Source organism: Thermobia domestica, chromosome 1 (genome assembly GCF_964235325.1).
Source record: "Thermobia domestica chromosome 1, izTheDome1.hap1.1, whole genome shotgun sequence".
NCBI lineage: Eukaryota > Metazoa > Arthropoda > Insecta > Zygentoma > Lepismatidae > Thermobia > Thermobia domestica.
The window spans coordinates 29471481-29491477 of NC_137454.1; the positions used below are offsets into that span (position 1 = coordinate 29471481).

General features: G+C 37.1%; 1 protein-coding gene across 1 annotated transcript in view; it reads right to left on the minus strand.

The window, feature by feature from the left end:
- The window catches only part of LOC145684079 (guanylate kinase), an 84558-nt gene that overhangs the window by 62047 nt on the left and 2514 nt on the right, over nucleotides 1-19997 (minus strand). The window lies entirely within an intron of this gene.

The window sequence follows — 19997 nt, forward strand, 5'->3', positions numbered from 1 at the left end:
ACACACTTGAAGCGGTATCAACGTGAAGGTGAGGCCTTCTTACGGCGGATCATTGCTATTGATGAGACTTGGGCCAGAGCGTATGAACCACAGCTGAAACGGCAATCAAACAAGTGGCGTCATCCTAGGTCATCGAGAAAAACAACAGTTCGGAATACCTCTATCAATTTTAAAGCTATGTTCATCATTGCATATGACTGGGATGGTGTGATCATAAATCATACCGTCCCCCAAGGACACACCGTTAGTGCAGAGTACTACTGCAATTTTTTGCAAAACAATCTGCGAGCAGCTGTAAGACGAAAACGACACCACTTCCTGACGAACCCACCCATCATTCTGTATGACAATGCAAAGGCAAATTCAGCAGGTGTGGTCACTGATTTGTTGCATCGTTGGGGATGGGAAGTGCTGTATCACCCCCCGTATTCTCCAGATTTAAGTCCCTGCGACTACGACCTCTTCCCGAAGATGAAGGAACCACTTCGTGGGACACGCTTCCGTACAGTTGATGATCTCCGGGCGACCGGTCACTCCATCCGCACTATCCAGAGATTAGGCACTGCCAACAGCATCCAGCGGCTTCCACATCACTGGGAACGCGTGATTCACAATGCTGGCGATTACATCGAGGGCCTGTAAAACTTCGAACCTAGTAAGTACTCTACTTCTCAGGATATACCGTAGTTACCATTACTAAAAATCCAAACCTTGTATATACATATATATCGTATATCTAAAAACACTACCTGAAATACCAAACAAAAGAGAAACACCAGCAATATACGGTTTGCAGTAAACAGCAACATCAAATAGGGCTTGTAAAACAGAGGTATGGTGTGACAGGAAAAATATCGACAAATGGCATTGACAGGTTTAATGGGGACGTCAACATCGATGCAAATGGCGCATCAGGAACGAAGTAAATTTTTGTAATGGAACGATAGACTAAAACATGAATAACACGAAAGAGAACACACGGAGAAATACAACGCCGTTTGTCTCATGGTTCTACTAAGATGTGACCATAGGAATGATTGTAAACAGAAAGACAAGTGACCCACTTGACCGCCAGTACTTTAGTACGTATGACATCTGAGGGTTTAGACAGAGCAGTCGACGCGGAGCAAGTTGTGACTGCCGAGACACGAGATCAGCGTTAAGAATGAAGGTCATTAAATCATTACATTCATGGCTTCAGAAATTAAATGTTTGGAAAAACTTTTTAGGAGAGCTCTTTTACTTTCAGATCTCTCTGAGGATCTCAACAAGGAAATACAGTATTTATTACAAATTGGACAGGAAAATGGTTTCCAAAAATCTTTATTGTTAAAATGGTACAAACAGATACAACAGGAGATTGTCGGCACCCACCATCAACCAACAACAGATGCCGTAACTGACAGATGGATTGGTGTCCCTTTGGTTCTACATTTTTCAGCAAAAATCAAGAAGATTCTGCAGACACAACATCAGAATTTCAGAAGTTCCTCCAAAATCTATAGATAAATACATAACCAATTTTAAAGCATTTCTTACTGACCCTTTAGAAAGCAGTGGCGTCTATAGGGTGAAATGTCACTGTGATACAGTGTATATAGATCAAACAAAATGGAACATTTATACTAGAATAACTGAGCAAGTTCGTACCTCGAAATCCGCAACAGTTATCCGGTCTAGCAACGCATCTTAAGAGTCTGCCTTACTATATATATATATATATATATATATATAAAAAATTCTTTTGCTTGTTTTTCATAAATGAAAGGACATAATAAAATACAACTTACCACATTCATAGATAATGTTGTACTACAACAGAAAATATGAACCTGAAGAATTTTCAGTGTTGGCATCCATAGAAATCACAGTGTTGTCAGAATAACAATTTCACTAAAATCTAAGTTAAGGCAGCGACTAGAGGAACGAACTCAACTGCATTTGATTACGTATCATGTTGTTTTGGTTTCATGTGAACTACTTTTTAAATAATAGTTGTATTTAGTTTGTAATAAACAAAATAGTTTTAACATACAGTTATTAAAACTAAATAATAATGCTATTTAAAAAGTAGTTCACAGCAAACCAAAACAACACAATACGTAACCAAGTGCAGTTGAGATCGTTCCTCTAGTCGCTGACTTAACTTAGAATTTAGGGAATTTGTTATTCTGGCAACACTGTAATTTCTATGGATGGCAACACTGAAAATTCTTCAGGTCCATATTTTCTGTCGTAGAACAACATTATCTATGATTGTGGTAAGTTGCGTGTCATTATCTCCTTTCACTTATGAATAAACAAAAAAAAAAAAAAGAAAAATGGTAAATTTTGCATTATTTTTAGTAAGGCAGGCTCTTAAGGATTATAACCATCATATCGTGGAATCATGTTTAATTGGAAAAGCAAAAACAGCAATGGAACGAAAAATTAAAGAATCATATTATATTCACAAAGAAAGGCCCTCACTTAACCTGGATAGAGGAGAAATAAATATTATTTGGAGTAATCTTTTCACTGCATACTTTCACCATTTGGAAAGCAAGAACAGAAAGCAGTGAACAGCAGTGTACAATGTCCGTGAGTTTCTATTCCCGTGTGTTTTAATGTTTGACAGAATATTTGTCTTTTTTTACATATCCTAACTTTTTAACCATTTTTTAAAAACCTTCCTTCAAGTTTTTTTTATTCTTTTTGAAGTTTGCCACAGGCTGAAGAAGGAAGTTGCATCTTCCGAAAGCGCTACCTGTTGCATGTAGAAGAAAATTCTGGTACTTATTTTTTGCGGTGAGTGATAGCCTTTCTGCTTTTTCTCAAGAATAAAGATGTTTACAAATGCAGATAGTAAGGAATTTAGAATGCCGATTGTGGAGTACGTAAAGAAACATGTCTTAAAACTCAAGGCAAATATTCTCAAGAATCCATACCTGCCTATTCAATTTCATACATATCAATGTATACAACAGCATGTAACGGGCAGTCACTTAGAATTCAATAGCACTACGCAGTTTAACATTTTACAATTTGCTATGCCTGACTTTGTAGTTGTTGGTTTCCAAACAGCGATCAATTAAGGAACGCGAGTAATGGGGCGTTTACACTTGGTCGATTTGCGTTCGATTCAGTTGAATTGACGTCACTTTCAACTTAATCGACCGTGTAAACGGGACTTCAACTTAATCACTTGTTGATCGAAGGCGACTAATCGACTGGCAACTGAATTAAAAGACGTTCTATTTTTTGTGGTTGAAATAATTGAACACATCCATCAATCTGATTTGGCCTAGTTGCTTCGATTTAGTGGCAAATGCAGCGAGTCGATTTAGTCGTGCGACTAAATCGACTAAGTGTAAACGCCCCATAAGTTTGATCATTGCAAAGTTAAAATCATATATCTCGAAAGCGGACGGAATGAAGTCTTTCCTAGAGAAAATCTCAATCTAAATAATAAATAATAATAATAATAATTGATCATCATGCAGTAATATCTCAATCTAAATTTCAATCAACATAGCTTTGTTAAAGCATGTGGGGTGTATACATCATTCTAACTCATTACTCAAAGAAATATGCGGATATTATAAAGTTCTTGATATATATGTATTTTTAAAATAATGATATTGGAGTGAAATAAATGTTAAGATCTTTATTGAGACATATTTTGTATCAACCTCCACAGATACACCGCCGCCATCATTGCCACGTCTCCAGGTGGGCTCCGTTGACATCCATACATTCCTGCAACCTCCGGCGAAATACGTGAATGCACTTCCGTCTGGCATCGGCAGAAATGTCATGGATCATTTCACTAATATTAGCTTTCAGGTCCTGCAAGTCCTTTGGTTTTTCCGCACACACCTATGTCAACGTGATCCTATAACGAAAAATCACAGGGTGTCAAATCGGGGGACTTGGGAGCCAATTTACCGCCACGTAGCTCACGGTCAAGGTAGTCCCTGACGACTTATGTAAAATGTATGTGGGGGAAGGGCTCAGTCTTGCTGGTAATGGATACGATCCTTCATTCCCAACTACCGATTTGGGCATTAGGAGATTTGTAAGCAATTGAAGGTATGTCTTTCCTGCACGGGCGACAATCATGGGGGGCCCGGGCCTCCCAAAGCTCATATGTGCCCCCGCATTTTATTTATGAATGTACAATATTTGGCATAATTTGAATGCAATTTGTCTTAAAATCGTCATATATGCCTTCTGTATCTGAATGCCCCCCCCCCCCTTAAATTTACAGAGAAATCGGCGCCGTTGCTTCCCTGTCACAGTGTATTCGTCGACGAAAAACGCGCCTATGAGGTGGTCAATTGATACGGCATACCACACATTCACTTTCGGGCTGTCTCTTTCGTGCGTCTCATAATCACGAGGGCTTTCAGTTTCCCAAATAAGACAGTTGTGCCTGGAAAGTTGTCTCATCTGAGAACATGAGTAACTGTAGAAGTTCCCTGTCATCATCCAGTCGTTTCCTCATCAGTTCACAAAACTCTAGTCTCGTGTCTTGATCTGTCAGTTCATGCACAAATTTAATCTTGTACAGTTTGGCCACTTCTTCGCGTATCACAAACACTCCCAGTAGCCAGAAACTTGCTGTGCCAACTCTTTGTACTCCTGACACCAGAAGGTGTTTTTTGTATACTAGTCTGAAGTTTCGCTGCACCAACACACCTGAATTTCGTTCTGCTTACTAACACACACTGTGCTTTCTCTTGGACCGTCGCCATTTTCATGACTGTTGTTGTCAGCAGTGTTGTTAACCTCATCATTGTGACAGTGTTGCCAATCACAAATTTATTGATAATCGCACAATATGAAATGTGTTTCACTCCAATAACATTACCTTTTTAAAAGTTATAAACATTTGTTTTATAGCAAGGACTTTATAACAGGTCTGTACAAATATGTTCTATTCTAAAGAGGAATTTCTTGCCAATCGATCTATATGTGTCATCAATACAAGTAAACGAAAGCAAGTGGCGATTAACAAACGAATAAATACAATTATCGTTGCTGAATTTGATGAAGCAGTTCCCGATGACACCATATGCCACGTTGTTCTTATTGCCCCTACAAGTTACATATATGATACCAAAAATTAACATATAATAGAACAATTTTAACTGTCAAAGCAGGTGAGCCGATTTGGAATTTGGAAAGCTTGGCGTAAGCATAACGCAACTAAATATAGTATAAAGAGTAATCTGAATTTGACCTTGGCAAGGAGAACCGGTCCGAAGGCCACGTGACTGAAAATCAGTCAACCCGCAACTATGGGAAGGAGAGCGAACGGTTGACACCAGCGCGTATGGAAGCGAGAAAGGTAGAAAAAGTTCTCGTATCCCAGAAGTCAAATATTCACCTACGACCTACGACCTCCGTTCCGTATGCGATCAATACAGTCTCTCGAGGTAAATAAAGCTCGTAAGGTTATTATTTGTAATATCTTTCACACTTCCGATCTACTTCGGTTTCACTTTCGGTTTGCATCAAGGCTCCAGAATTCATTGATTCGAAGGTCGCATGATGCATACATATATATATATCATTTCTCTACCTATCGGGGAAATTCCTACCATACTTGCTGATTGATTGAGCTGGTTCGAAGGTCACGTTGACTCAAAATCAACCAATCAGGAGCGGAGCAAAATTCGTACTTCAGACCTAGACTTTTCCATCTAAAAACTGGCGTAGAAGGCCCCTATTCTATTTATTGATGATTTATATAACGGATTTCGAATAAATAAGAACAAAGTTACAGGATATTAAAATTCTGACTCTGTTCAAAAGCCTTTATTTGGAAAAGAGAGAGAGTTTTCAATAGGGTAAATTCCATTTACACCTATTTGATATCTCAAACCGTTGAAAATAGATAAACACTCGTAAGGTTTGCAACACGGCTCAAAATTATGTTATTCCGAGAACTTGTACTTACACCTGCAAAAGCCTAAAGTTGCAATGTTCAGGGTTCCCTCAAGAAAGTGAAGATCGATTTGCCTGACATAAATTCTTGAATATAAATGGGAAGATGGCCTCCTTCCATCGTCATAGCCGTTCAACACACTCCTTTAATTACCATTTATATATTTGTTATGTTCAATATGGGTAATTGTTATTTACACAAAAGTTATCACTTAAGTACATGTATGATACAGTAATCTATGTATGATACAGTACCACATATCTTGACATTGCAAACTAGGTTTTTTTTTTTTTTTTTTTTGCTTGAAAAAACAATAAAAAGCAATAGAACATGTAGTGAAGAATATATTGCCAATTCTCCCTGAGACCTAATATTATCAGTCCTAAAATGAAATGAAATAAAATAAAATCTAAGTTTTACGTCCCACGGTTATACCGTTTACGCTAAAGGAGGCGGTGATAATAAGAAATGAATGAAATTGTGCAATGAAGAAAGTGGGAGGAAACGGAAAACCCCCGAGAAAAGCCACGCACACGGTGTTTGTCCGCCGCAAAGTTCACCTGTGCGAGCTGATATCGAACTAAGGGCTCCATGCACCAGAGCTGAATGGTCTACCAGAAGCCATCATGGCCCACTGTCCTAATATTGCCAACTCTGAGACAAGTTGATCCACACATTTACATTTTTTACACAGAATTTTGTTTTGCATTCAGTTCTTGAATTTGTTCCACGAGTATTCTGGCACTGCATCACTATCATAATTGGGAATGGTGTATCATTGTTGTCCTCTTCACATGTCAATCTGTACCTCCCTACCCCCCCCCCTTCACGTGGATATGGGCCTGATAGATAGAAAACTATTTTAGATTGAAATGTTACATGTTCACATTTACGTTCCCTGACTTTTCATGACATTTTACACAAAATGCATGATTTCCCTTACATGTTTTCATTTCCTTAACATTCCCTGAGTTTCCCTGATTTTCCAGAATGTGAGAACCCTGGATGTTATAGAAGCAAAGGGAAATAAAATCAATCTTAAAAACTTCCCACAAATAAGACCATTTTAAGCAATATAACAATTTTAACCATTTTTTCATATCTCCTGAACAGTTTGAGATATCAAATTGCTGTAAATGGCATTATGATATTTATCTCAATTCAAAACTACCTACGTAATTTGATGTGATACTTACGTAAGAACTTTTTGAAATTGAGTTCTTTGAAGAAAGTAAATTTTTCATCCCTTGTGACTTTGTTTCTATTTGTTCACATTACGTCATATGATAACAGTAGTATTTGACACGAATGTACTTTGGATATGAATTGTTCTGCCTGTCTTACTTGCAATATTAGTGTTGTAGAAGCCTCAAAAATTTGATTGTTTTTCAAGGTTTGTGATACATTAGTATCCTTAGTTTGCAACACTGTACAACAAATGTGCTATTGTAAGTCTTCACCTATTGGGTAATTTCAAGTATGTAATAACCTGACGTAGTGCCATTTGAAAACATGCAAGTTTATGTTGAGTTGGCAACACTGTTAATCTGGTTGTTTTGCAGTGTACGTCAATGTCCCCTTGTCAATATTTGCATGGTACGAAATTTCGGCGTTTTATAACTATTAGTTCAAAGTTACAAGTGTGTATTAGGGTAAATGGTCTACCTTATATATACAAAATATCAGTGACGTAGCTAGTGGGGCTGACGCGGCTCAACTCCTGCCCTCCTCTTTAGTGCAGTGGTTTGAAAAAATTCTGCTCACATGCAGAATGTTCCATTTGTGATCCCGATGTTATGACGTGTTTTCTTTATAATTTATCATCAACAAGCAAGAATTCTATCGCTATGTTAAAAAGAAATACTACTCAGAAGCTCTATATCTAAAACTTCATAATATTTCAGCAAACTAGTTGTATGTTATATTCTTAATCCCTTTCATTCTTTTCTGTAGAATATACATCAAAATTTGCTATCTACGGGTCAAATAGAAAGTATTAAAAAAGAAAGTATACGTTTTACGTTTATAAAAACATCACTGATCTACTGTTTAATTTATATACAGTGTAAGCAGAACACTAAATTTAAGGTCTATGTTTTTCGCGCACAGATCTGATTTATGCCAATGCATATCGCTAAACTAAAATATTTGTTCACCAGCCGACCGAAAATTTCATGTCAAATGTATGACCTTTTAATGGGTTTTTGGCTACGCCACTACAAAATGTCCATTATGGTCTGCTCTTTGAAATGTAGCCTATAGAAAATATAATTTTAAGTTCTTTTTACTTCTGTATTACTTTCGGTTTTATTCATTTATTGTTTGCAGTTAAATGTCCCTCTAAAGGTAAAAAGATGAGACCTACTAGTTAAAATGGGATTCGAACCACACTTGGTTTATTTTATCCGAAGCATGTACTAAACTAAAGATCGAACCCAGAATCTCACATGGAGAAAGAAGAGCCATAGCAATTTGGACATGCACAGGCACATTTTCCTACCTGTAATATGTGATACGTACTGTTGTCGACTAAAGCTAATAGCGTATTTTATGTACTTGCGTTATTTCGTTTTGTTGATGACTTACAACGCACAAATACCTTTTTCATATTGCACACAGCAGGTGTCAGCAGGTGCTTTCTGCTCGATCGCAGTTCCAAAATCCAACGTACGCCTTGGAAGGCCCTACTTATGTGTATTTTTCTTTCTGCATTATTATTTACCATTTAGACTTCTCAAAAGACAACCTAGATATTCCACCTCAATGTTTTGGTACTTTCGATATTCAATCCGGATATCGCTCGGCCGTAATGATATGGCGGCTGGAGGCAGGAGAAACATAGCAGGTCGTGTCGTGAGAGGTGCATGTTCCAGAAAATGTTATCTCACGAATACGGCAACGATTCCAACGAATTTGAAACACGACCTGGCATTGGAGCACAGGACATTCACGATTTACAACCCCCAACGAAGATCGGTATCTCACCATAGTCGCGTTGTCTCATCGTCTGGAGAAAACTAGGAACCTATACACAACCTTCGTAATATTCTAGAAAAATATTCATATGAAGGTGGTGTTGTTTTGGATTTGATTTTACTTTAGCGTCCCTTTCAGCAGCGAAGCTGTATGAGGCTTGACCTACTACTTAACGTGGGATCCAAACTGCATAAACTCTTGCCATGAACTGAAGTCAGTTTTTAGAGAAATTACCTGCCCATGGTCAGTTCTTACCCGTTGTATTATACTTGGTATTGAGAAACAGTGACGAAACTGGTTACGAATTTCGTGACCTGGAAACACTCAGACCCGTCACCCGGTATGAATATATGAGATACAGCTAAGTCCAAACAGGTTTTGTTAAATCTTTTTGCGTAGTGTGTCCAAAACCACTGCATTGCCTTTAGTATACGACGAATAAATGTAAAATCTTATTTGAAACAATGAAGACTTGGTAGATTAAGAAATGCTAAAAATCACTATTCGAGCTAGAAAAATGAAGATCATTAATCCCATAAAATGCTGTATAGCTGACATTTCGATTACTTCCGCGCCGTCAGCTCTGTCCGAAAAGCTGGGTTTGGTTATCGGATCTGAAAAGTAATCCCAAACTCGGGTGACGACGATAAAAATCGTGACTAAAGGAACCATTTTGCACAAGTACCAAGAAATAAGAGTACATAATATCGATACCAAAGAAACTTTTGCAAGATGAGCAAGCTGAACATGATATTGTGTATATTTAGCCAGTTTTTCTTTTTAATCAGAAAAATTAGGTGCTAATGACAAATTATTACTTGCTCAATTGTCCGTACTGAAAAAATGTTGAGGAAAATATTCAACTAAATCTGCGAACGTTGAGAAAAATGTATAGGAAAATAGTGTGAAGTTATTGACAAAATAATGGCTGAACAGGAAAGAAAATCTCTTGAGAAATAAAACTGAACAATGTTTCGGTATTCAAGCTTATATTTTACTACTAATGTGACATATTATATTGAACGTAAGATAAATCTTACTGACAAAATTTACAACTTGACTGCTGGCAACATGAAAAACGTTATGTATTGTTCATCATAACTCATTTTTGATATCGGTAGATAACTTACGATACAAGACAGCACCAATACTATTTATCTATATTATACAAATGAAACATACGTTGTCTACAGTAACGAGAAATGGTTGAACCATTTAATGTAAGATTTTTAAGATAGTTAACACCTACCTCGAACTGGGTTGTTGTCACGTCATTGTTATTAAAATGTGTATCGTAATGGAAGAGAAGGGCTTATATGCTAAAAATAGAGTATCTCACGTTAGGGAGATGAAACTTGGTATATAAAATCCTTATTAAAAACAAACCCATGATTTTTTTTAAAATAGAAATTTCGACATTAAGTAGGGAAGAGGGACAGTTTCTGTAACTTTTACTCAGTATTTAAAATTGGTGACATCGACGTTGTATGTCATGTCATCACAGCAAAACGGATGAATCACTTGAAATGGTTTTCTAAAAATACTGTATTTAGCATTTGGCCCCAGTCTGGTTTATATTACGTTACATTGATTAACATGTATATCATAATAAAGGAAATTGTATTTAAAAGGTATGCTGAAAATAGTCTTTCTCTCGAGGCCCTTGAGTTAGAGAGAAGAAACTACAGTATGCGGCAAAACAAACAGTACTGAAATCACATTGTTGACATTTATTTATTTGTTGTACAACATAACGGAATATAAGAAAGGTTGTCAAATGGATGTCAACTAAATGTTATTTAACACATATTGTAAATTTACAAGGAATCATTCCTGTACATCATGTGCTCAAAATGTTGAACATTATGTCGCACATATTCTTCATAGCGGTCCTGTTGATCGATGAATGTGTTAGTGAACACGGTTTGCTGGAATGGCAAAACAAATGACCGAATCTTTTCCCTTAACTCCGGTATAGTGGTAGGAAGTTATCTGTTCGGAAAATTGCTTCCTTCAGCATACCCCGTATGTAGGCATCTGGAGTGGGAAGGATATGGAAAATCCGTTCCACAGCAAATCAAGCTATGTCCAAACGCTTGTGAGCAGAAGGGTATGTGACTCGCAGTGTAGGCAATACCTCCGTCTTGCTGCATCCATTGTTGTTATAACGAAAGATTTTTCGTGCGGTAAAATCCGCACAATTCATGCAAGACAGGGTCAATAATCAACTGTCGATTGATTATCACTGACATCACTGAACCATACGTTACTGATGAAATCTTTATTTTCATATGCTATAGCTAACACTCCAGAGCAATACAGTAGACGTTCACGCTATCTCCTGCAGTGAGACGCTGCCCCACACCGTATGAGCGGAAATATTGTTCGACAATAAGTACCTCCTCCTCTGTTGTGGGTAACATTATCTTCGCACCAACTGCACACTACGCTAGTCCACACACAACTGAGCACACATGTGGCACTCACAGCTCATACCACATAGCATCTGAGCGCCACCCGTACGCGAATTTCAGTACTGTTTGTTTTGCCGCATATTGTAGGTACATATAAAAAAGGGCAGGTGGTTCGCTGGTAGAGTACTTACCTCTGGAGCGTGGGGTCCGTGGTTCGATCCCCAACCAACTTTGTGGTGGACAACATCGTGCTCGTGGGTACTCTCGCTTTTTCATTCCACCAATTCTTCCATCATGATTCACTTGCTTTAATCATAAGTCTACCTTGGCTTAACAGGCATAATTATGGGACATTAAACTCAGACACTTTATTTCATTCAGGTACATAAACATCTCGTTCTAGAATATCTTAGCACATCCTCTATCCTCTTCAAACAATCAGCTTTTACGAGAAAAAGGGGACAAGTTCCAAACACTTGGTTAATATATAAAAGCGACATCATGGTTGTCTGATCATCACGGGAAAACGAATGAACCATTTGAACACATTTACTACTTACAAGAAAACGGTTAGCTGGCGCCAGTGGGAATTTGAGTAAGCTTGGACATAATTTAAAGGATAGTTAACTACGCCTAAATATAATACTTGAGGAGGAAGTGAAAACGAGAAGTAATGAGGGTTAGAAGTTTACCACTGGAAGTCATTGAGAAACAGAATCTGATGCTCGCGAAAGATGAAAACGTAACTTCCCACACGGTTTGAACACTTGAACATCTAGTTAACAGATCATTTACGCAGATTATTTGGCTGCGCTCTTATTGGAGCTGACCGACTACGGCTGCATCAACATCTCTTTCAATGCTAAACTTCACTTGAACCTCCAAGTGTGCACCTCCACTTGAAATTTTGCGTTTAAATATGTTTGACCACCTTCTAAATAGTGTCCAAGTTTTTAATTAGCTCAAGCAGGGCTTTTATCATGTCACTTTCATTACAATGCATATTTTAAGTGGAGAATGGAGGATTAAAAATGTACACCAATAGATCTCATGAATCTCTCGTCATAGGAAGATGAAGCTCCGCATATAAACTCCTCATTAAAGATGAATGGCAACGTGCTGTACCATTTTCGAAAATTCCGCCTCTAGCAGAACGGAAGAGGGTCAAACTGCTATTTCATCTTAATTTTCCATTCTGCATTCATAAATTGGTTAAAGAGTGGGAACGTTTTGACTGTTTAAAATGAAGCTTCAAGATAGACTTGGATTCATTTCATTTTGGTTGAAATGTTATCCTATTGGAGGAAGGAGTTTAAATATTTCGAAATTAATATTTCTATAAACTTATTGTTCTCGCTCGAAGAACAGGAATATCGTGTCTGTCTTTTAAAGATTTCCTCAGTCAATATTTCCAAAAAAGTGTATTCTATTTTATGATTTTTAGAATATGTTTGTCTTCTACTATTCTTCTATTAAATCTTAGTCTTCTATTGAGAGTAAGTCTTCTATTCTTCTTAAGTCTTCTATTTAATCCATATTAGAGACCCAGAAGCACAATTTTAGGAAACTAAAAATCCGAAGTTTAATTATGGGTCACAATAGTTCAGTGAGAAATCAATTTTTATACTGCATATTTGCGACTTTGGTCTATTTTGGATTTACGTGGAAATGCTTCATGCATGATTTGGAGATTAACTGAGACCTTTCACAGGTCTTAATTCAATCGTTTTTCCTAAAACTTGAGCTTTAAGACTGGTGAGTTCGTTCATTGCAAGTTTGGCATCCCTTTCAGCAATATGACTATATGAGACATGGATCTACAACTTAACTTGCGATCCTGAACCAAATGAGCTATCACCAGAAATCAATCTCTTGGCAGGATTCATTCCATAAAACGTTAAATTTCTTTTCAATCTCACATGAGTATTTCCTAACAGAATACGAAGTTCCAGAATAGATACTGTCTTTCCATGAGGCGAATGATTGATGGAAGTGAATAATGCTTAATTAATTTTTTGTGCTGTCCCCCGGGAATTTAACAAAGGGATCACACGTGTACCAAACTCACAACCGCTAGTCACTAGATCTGCGAAGAAAGCTGCATGGCCTACCATTTCCAGTAAATATTGTATACAAAAAATTGCTGTATACATAGTCACTTTAATGAGTGGAGAATTGCTCTCATCATTTCTATTTTAAATCAAACTTGAGACGCTATGTTCATTTTTGCTTAAAACGGGACGTCTGATCGCCTTCAGCTCTTTAGATTTGGCTGCCGCTCAAAAAGGTGGTATTATTAATCTTGCTGCTAATGGTGAGATTGCTAGATTTTGGTAGTGGTCCTAAAACTGTGAGGACGCGGCTGGATGTCATGTAGAGAGAAACAGAGAATGGACTAGGAAGGAGTAGAAGACTGCAGGCAATATCAGCGACTCAAGATCAAGTTCTGCTTGAAGTAGTAAAGAACCATTCTTTGAGTCATCGATCTGTCTTCAAGATAAAGCCATGAAATTACCACGCCCAGTTCAGATACACTATGAAAATTAATTTGTTTTGCGAAAGCTATTAAGACATGTTTTGTAAGGTACAAGGTGGGAGTTACTTTCTTTCCTCCATTGTAGTCTGATTCTACACCTATTGGAGGGTGACTGGAAAGCCTCAGATACGCATTTCTATATTCTACCAAAAAAAAGCTATACGAATGTTACGGTGTTTTTTTTTTTTTTCATCGGTAAAGTTAATCCATTTCTTATTTTTTACTGATTTTAACTGTAAAATTATTTTCTTAGTACCATATTACTTCAATAATGAAACTTCGAAGTTTTGGAAACTTACATCTTTTATCAACTTATCCTTGACCGGTTTCAATCGCAACCATTGCGAAAGACTGGAACCCTAAAGAAAGTATATACAACGTTTCATCGAAATTATGTTTATGTAGTTCCTGCCAAAAAAATAATTTGTTATATTTGAAAATTTGCAGAATAGGATGCATTTTATTCCCTTAGTTTCGGATGTAAGCTTCTTTCTATATTTTATTAATGGAAAACAATCTAGAATACCTCTACTTTTGATCTGGAATTATACTTGTAGCCTTATATTATTACCTCAGAAAAAAAAAAAAAAAAAAACGAAAAATCTACAAGAATGAAACCATATCTAAAACTCTTAATACTACAAGCCGTTCTTTCGACGAAAAAAAAAAAAAAAAAAAAAGTGTACTTGATGAAGAGTCGAACATGGATCAGATGATTGGCAGGAAAGAACGTTACCCACGTCATACACTCACGTGATGCATTCTTGCTAAAAACTTTGAACACTCAAGATATTTTAAACTTACCATGTAACAGTTCGTCTGTTTTCCTGCTTGTTACACTATTTGCTATGTATTGTGTAGACTGCATTTGCAAACGCAGTATGTTTTTACTACTAGGAACCATAGGTTTATAAGTTTTACTAAGATGAATTATATTATTAAGCGAAGTGATTATCTCATATCTTTCATTGCTTCAAGGGCAAAATATATTAACTCGCAAAAAACATGCAATTTCTTTCGCGACAGTACACATATTCATCTCTTTGAAAACTCGAACAGTTCAGGTTTGCCGGGATTCATTCTGCAAGAGTACGTCTACGTTTTTCAGGGCATTATAGATTCCGCGTTCATTCTAACAGAGAACAATACCAGGACACATCCAGTTACCATCGTAGAGGAGTACCTGCAAACTGAAGATATTCCGCGACAGCTGTGGCTTGCAAAATCGTCTCACCTTCATCCTATTGCGTACGCGTGGGATGCTTTCGGTCAAGGTATTGCTGGCCCTCTTCCACTCTACTGACGCTTTCAGTACTCCAATGGGCTCTAATATGTGGTCATTACATTCCATACTGACATCATCCTACTTACTTATATAATTTGAACCATTATTTTGGCCACATCCTGTAGATGTACCATATGTGTGATTTTGTTTTTGTCTCCTTTTCGCAATACAATGTTCATTTGTACATGTTTTCTTCGAACAGCATGTTTCACTAGTCTTTCTCCATTTTACTGAATTACCTTTAATTTATGAGCATGAGTTTAGGTTGCTGCCAAATCACCTAATGATCTGCATGTCGAATATTAATAATATGTATACCTGACTGCATTCATCATAGAGGTTTCAGCAACTAGAATGTCGCTTTCTTCGAAATGACCTTTTAAAGGAATTTTACGCTGCTTGAAAAATGACATTACATGTTAATATACATGCATTACAGAACATATTATCGAAATTGTCTTACTAACTCTGAATTTACACCTTTACATTTGAAAGAAAAATGAAATGAAATCTAAGTTTAACGTCCCACGATTATGCCGGTTAGGCTAAAGGAGACGGTGATAATGAGAGATGAGTGAAATGAAGAAAGTGGGAGGAAACGGGAGAACCCCGAGAAAACCCACGAGCACGGTGTTTGTCCACCACAAAGTCCACACGGCGCGAGCTGGGATCGAACCAGGGACCCTAAACACCGGAGGTGAACGCTCTACCACTGAGCCACCGCGCCCCCCTTACTTTTGAAAGAATACACCAGGAGTCAATGATGGGATGTTCAACTGAAAGATTTAATTTTATCCAGGGATGCAAATAACCACTCGCCCGGGGCGAGTATTTAATATACCGAAGGTAAGTAAATGATCTCTATTGTGGGATGTGTGCTAGTAGCTTTTTTCTTGGGCGAGTAAAATTTTGTTGCTTATTTGCATCCCTGATTTTATCATTTTTACTGGGTTCATAACTCACGGATGAGAGCCGATGCATCATAGTGTATTCGTTTTACAATTAAAAAATTAATTCAGAGAAAGTCAAAAAGGACTTTAGTGTACAGTTTAAATATACCAGCTCTTTCCTCTGAGTTTGGAACTCAATAAGAAGGACGCACACCACTAGGAAACGATTAAACTAGGATCATTCCATCATTAATCTTCAGTGTGATCTTTTAAAAGTACATGTGAGTGAATACGAAGCCATCTTTGATTCTAATTTATTCTACAATGCAAGAATGTTACCAGTAATGTGATTCTTCAATGTAAACACACTATAAACACATACTGAACAACTGACAAGCCGTCCGCTAAAACGTCTACGGTGAAGATAAACAAAGTAGGTGCATTAAGTGAGTAAAAACATTGTTATATAGGTTATGGTTAACTATTTATCTTATAGTCACAATAAAAATTACATGTATAATTGTATGCTTGTACTTCCCATGATATTTCACATAAACTGAAAGTCCTCATATTTGCAATTTCACTTCCAAAAGCGTCACTGAAAATTCTATAATTCTTCCTAATATATTTCACGATGGACCTGAAGTTTGGACCGTGTAAAACATGACATGAGCCGTACCCAAAGATGGCATATCAAATTCAAAGTGGTTGCATTTAATATAACTTCAATCACGCATTTTGAAGCACCAGTTTCTGAACACAATGTGTATTGAGACTTAACAAAATGAAATCTACACAATTTTCGATTTTTTTAAATTTTTTTTTTAAACAATAGGTATCATGGGTCTGGAAAATAACGAGAAATATACTATATTATAAGAGTACTGTAAGTACTAAATTTATGTAAATGACATGTATGTTAGGTAAGCAGTGGTGAAGAAAACAAGAAAAATGCCTTCTACAATGCAAACTTTCATTAGTGAATACTGCCTAATGTGTGCGATGAAAAGTTGTGCCCATCTACTGTAAACTTGCACCAAAGAAAACGTTGGAGGTATTAAGACTCGATTTCGAAATCTGTTAGTACCTCCCGCAATCTTGCACATATAAGATATTCAGTGTTACTTACTTTACAAAATATAGTTGAGCAAGTGAAGGGGTAAGAAGCTCCGCAGAGCTCGCTGTTTGCTACTTTTACCACAATTCAGTTAAAAATAAGGTACTCGGTTCTGGAGGCATGAAATGAGTTGGGTGAGAAACTAAATGCCATCCCTCGATTTTGTCAAAAAAAAACATAATATATATAATAATCTTTAGCGAGATCCATATAGTATATCTGCACCAACCAATGTTGTAAAACGCACAAATATCACTTAAACGAACTAAGAGTTTAATGCAGATTAAGAATACATGGGCACCTTAATTAAAATTCATAGCTGAAATCTATTAATCCGGAAAACAAGAGCAAAGCTTAATAAAGTTATTTAAGATGATGAAAAAAAAAAAAAATCAGTCTTTGTGAATATAGTAACAGCGTCAGCAAGCGTGGTTCATTACTATGCGACTGTAATCAAAAACTAGCTTGCAGTGACCATCTGGACAGGCTGGTGCGTACTTATTTCATACGCCTTCTTATTTGCACATACACAAAGTCGTTTTGTGTCTGCCTAGTACTGTCAGAAACAATATTAAGTATAGGTTGGAAATATAAGAAATAATAGCTACAACCTATATTATTTCTGACAACCTTCTTCCCTTATGTGCTCAGAACCGAAATCAATGTATTACTTAATTGAAATGGCCACTTAACACAGGTTGGTACGTTTCCCAAGATTATTCGTTTAATGACATATAGGTTTGTAGGCATACTAATTCGTTTCCAGGTATATTATAAATCTGTATACAGCTCATGAGCAGGAGCCAAAAAAATGAAATGGTCGGTTGGTTAATTTGGTTAGTGTCTCATTCAGCACCAAGTATATGAGAGGTGGACCTACAGTTTAACGTAGGATTCAAACTTCAATTCCCACCGGGGATGAAACATATCTCCTACGCTGAAAGCACTTATGCCAACAATATAACTACGAGGGAGTTCGTCAAGAAAATGAGAGTCTCGAAGGCATTAGGATATAATTAGTGAAATAATTATAATCTTTAGACAATTATTTCTAGTGATGTTCAACCTTAACTGTTTCAAGTAAGCTATCCGAATGCAGCAACAAAAAAAGTATATAGAAAAAATGAGGATACTATTTCCATATATAAATATTTTTCAGGGTTATACCTGGCGCAGATGTTGGCCCCGAAATACAAAATTTAGCGGCGGAATGAAAAGAACAGACGAAATATCAGCATGAGAATAACAAAAAAGGTGACCGAGATAATCAGAGTAGAATCATTAATTAGGGAAAAAGGAAATTAAATTATGATCTATTCAGGGTGTTTCAAAACAACACCGACAACGTTTGGGAGGTGATTCCTGACATCAAGATAAGACAAAAGGTATAGACCAACCTGGGTGCACAAATGCTTCCTTTCGGGGCTATAGGCTGTTGAAAACATGAAAAAATTAAGTTTAAAGGTTCATAGCTCCAAAACTATGGGACCTACCGTAGTCGGGTCAAGATTTAACTTAGAAACTTAATATGTGCGCTACCCAAAAATCCATGTTTCAGAACCCTAAGGTACTCAGGCAACAATTTTTATAGAGAGAGTTTGGATACGGGCATATAGTTTGAAGTACTCACCAATATCTCTATAAAAATTACTGCGGAAGTAGCGCAGGATTGTGAAGCTTGGATATTTGGATAGGATACATACTAGTTCCTAAGTGAAGTTTTGACCCGACTGCGGTAGTTTTCATAGTTTTGGAGCTATGGACCTTTAAAGATCAGTTTTTCATGTTTGCTGCTGCCTATAACTCTGAAAGGCAGCATTTGTGCACCTTGGTTGGTCTATACTTTTTGTCTTCTCTTGGTGTCCGAAATCACTTCCTAAATGTTGTCGATGTTGTTTCGAAACACCTGTGTAAGTTCATGTATTGATGCGATATTAGGTAAACAGGCTACAGAGAGTATTATGTCAGTGTTTCAAATCCATTGTCTTAAGACGTCTATGTTGCAGCAATGGAGGGAAATACACAAATGCAGAGCGGAAACTGACAAGAGGGAAGTTGCATCTGAACCAAATGTGGTGAAGTGGGACAAAATTGTGGAAGGTATCCCATTTTATGGAGGCATACATTTGTAAAATCCACATAAGAAACGTATTACTTGATTAGACAATATAATTGTACAATTATTCAAAGTATATGGGGAAATCACCTCTTACATATATAATAAGGTAGAAATACGAAATAGAATGTGTGCGCTTTACCAGATAGTATTCTATAAGAAACATATGAGGAAGTGAAGCGCTACCAGTATGTGAAGGTAATGTATAAAGTGATCACAGAAGTATCGCAAAGCTGTATAATACGCAATGACATGATATGTTTTTAAGTAATATAGTCTCATTTCACTTTCGCCGTTTACACGTACACCCACCGTTGCTGACGAGCCTACCTCCTATGGACACAGCCCCTTGCCATCGCTTGGCCCCCTGCTGCGCTTCTGCCCTGACTTGATTAGACGGTATTACGGTTTGTAGCGGTGGCCACTAAGCCTAAGTTGGTTTATGTTTTAAGGTAAATTCGTGCTATGAACTGTAGTTTTTATGCCATATGTATACATGCTGTATCATCCTCAGCGCTTCTAAAGTCAATCTGCACCCATTAACGAAACTTCTTTTAATATTCGTGTTAGGAATGGACGTTTACGATGGATGTAATGCAAACATACAGTTTTATTACAAAGAATTGTGTGATAAAGAGCGTCATATTATAAAGTTTGTGCAGCGTCATGGTATGTTGAACGTAAAATCAATCGTGCGAAGTGTGGAAAAGTAAAAATTCAGAACAGACGAA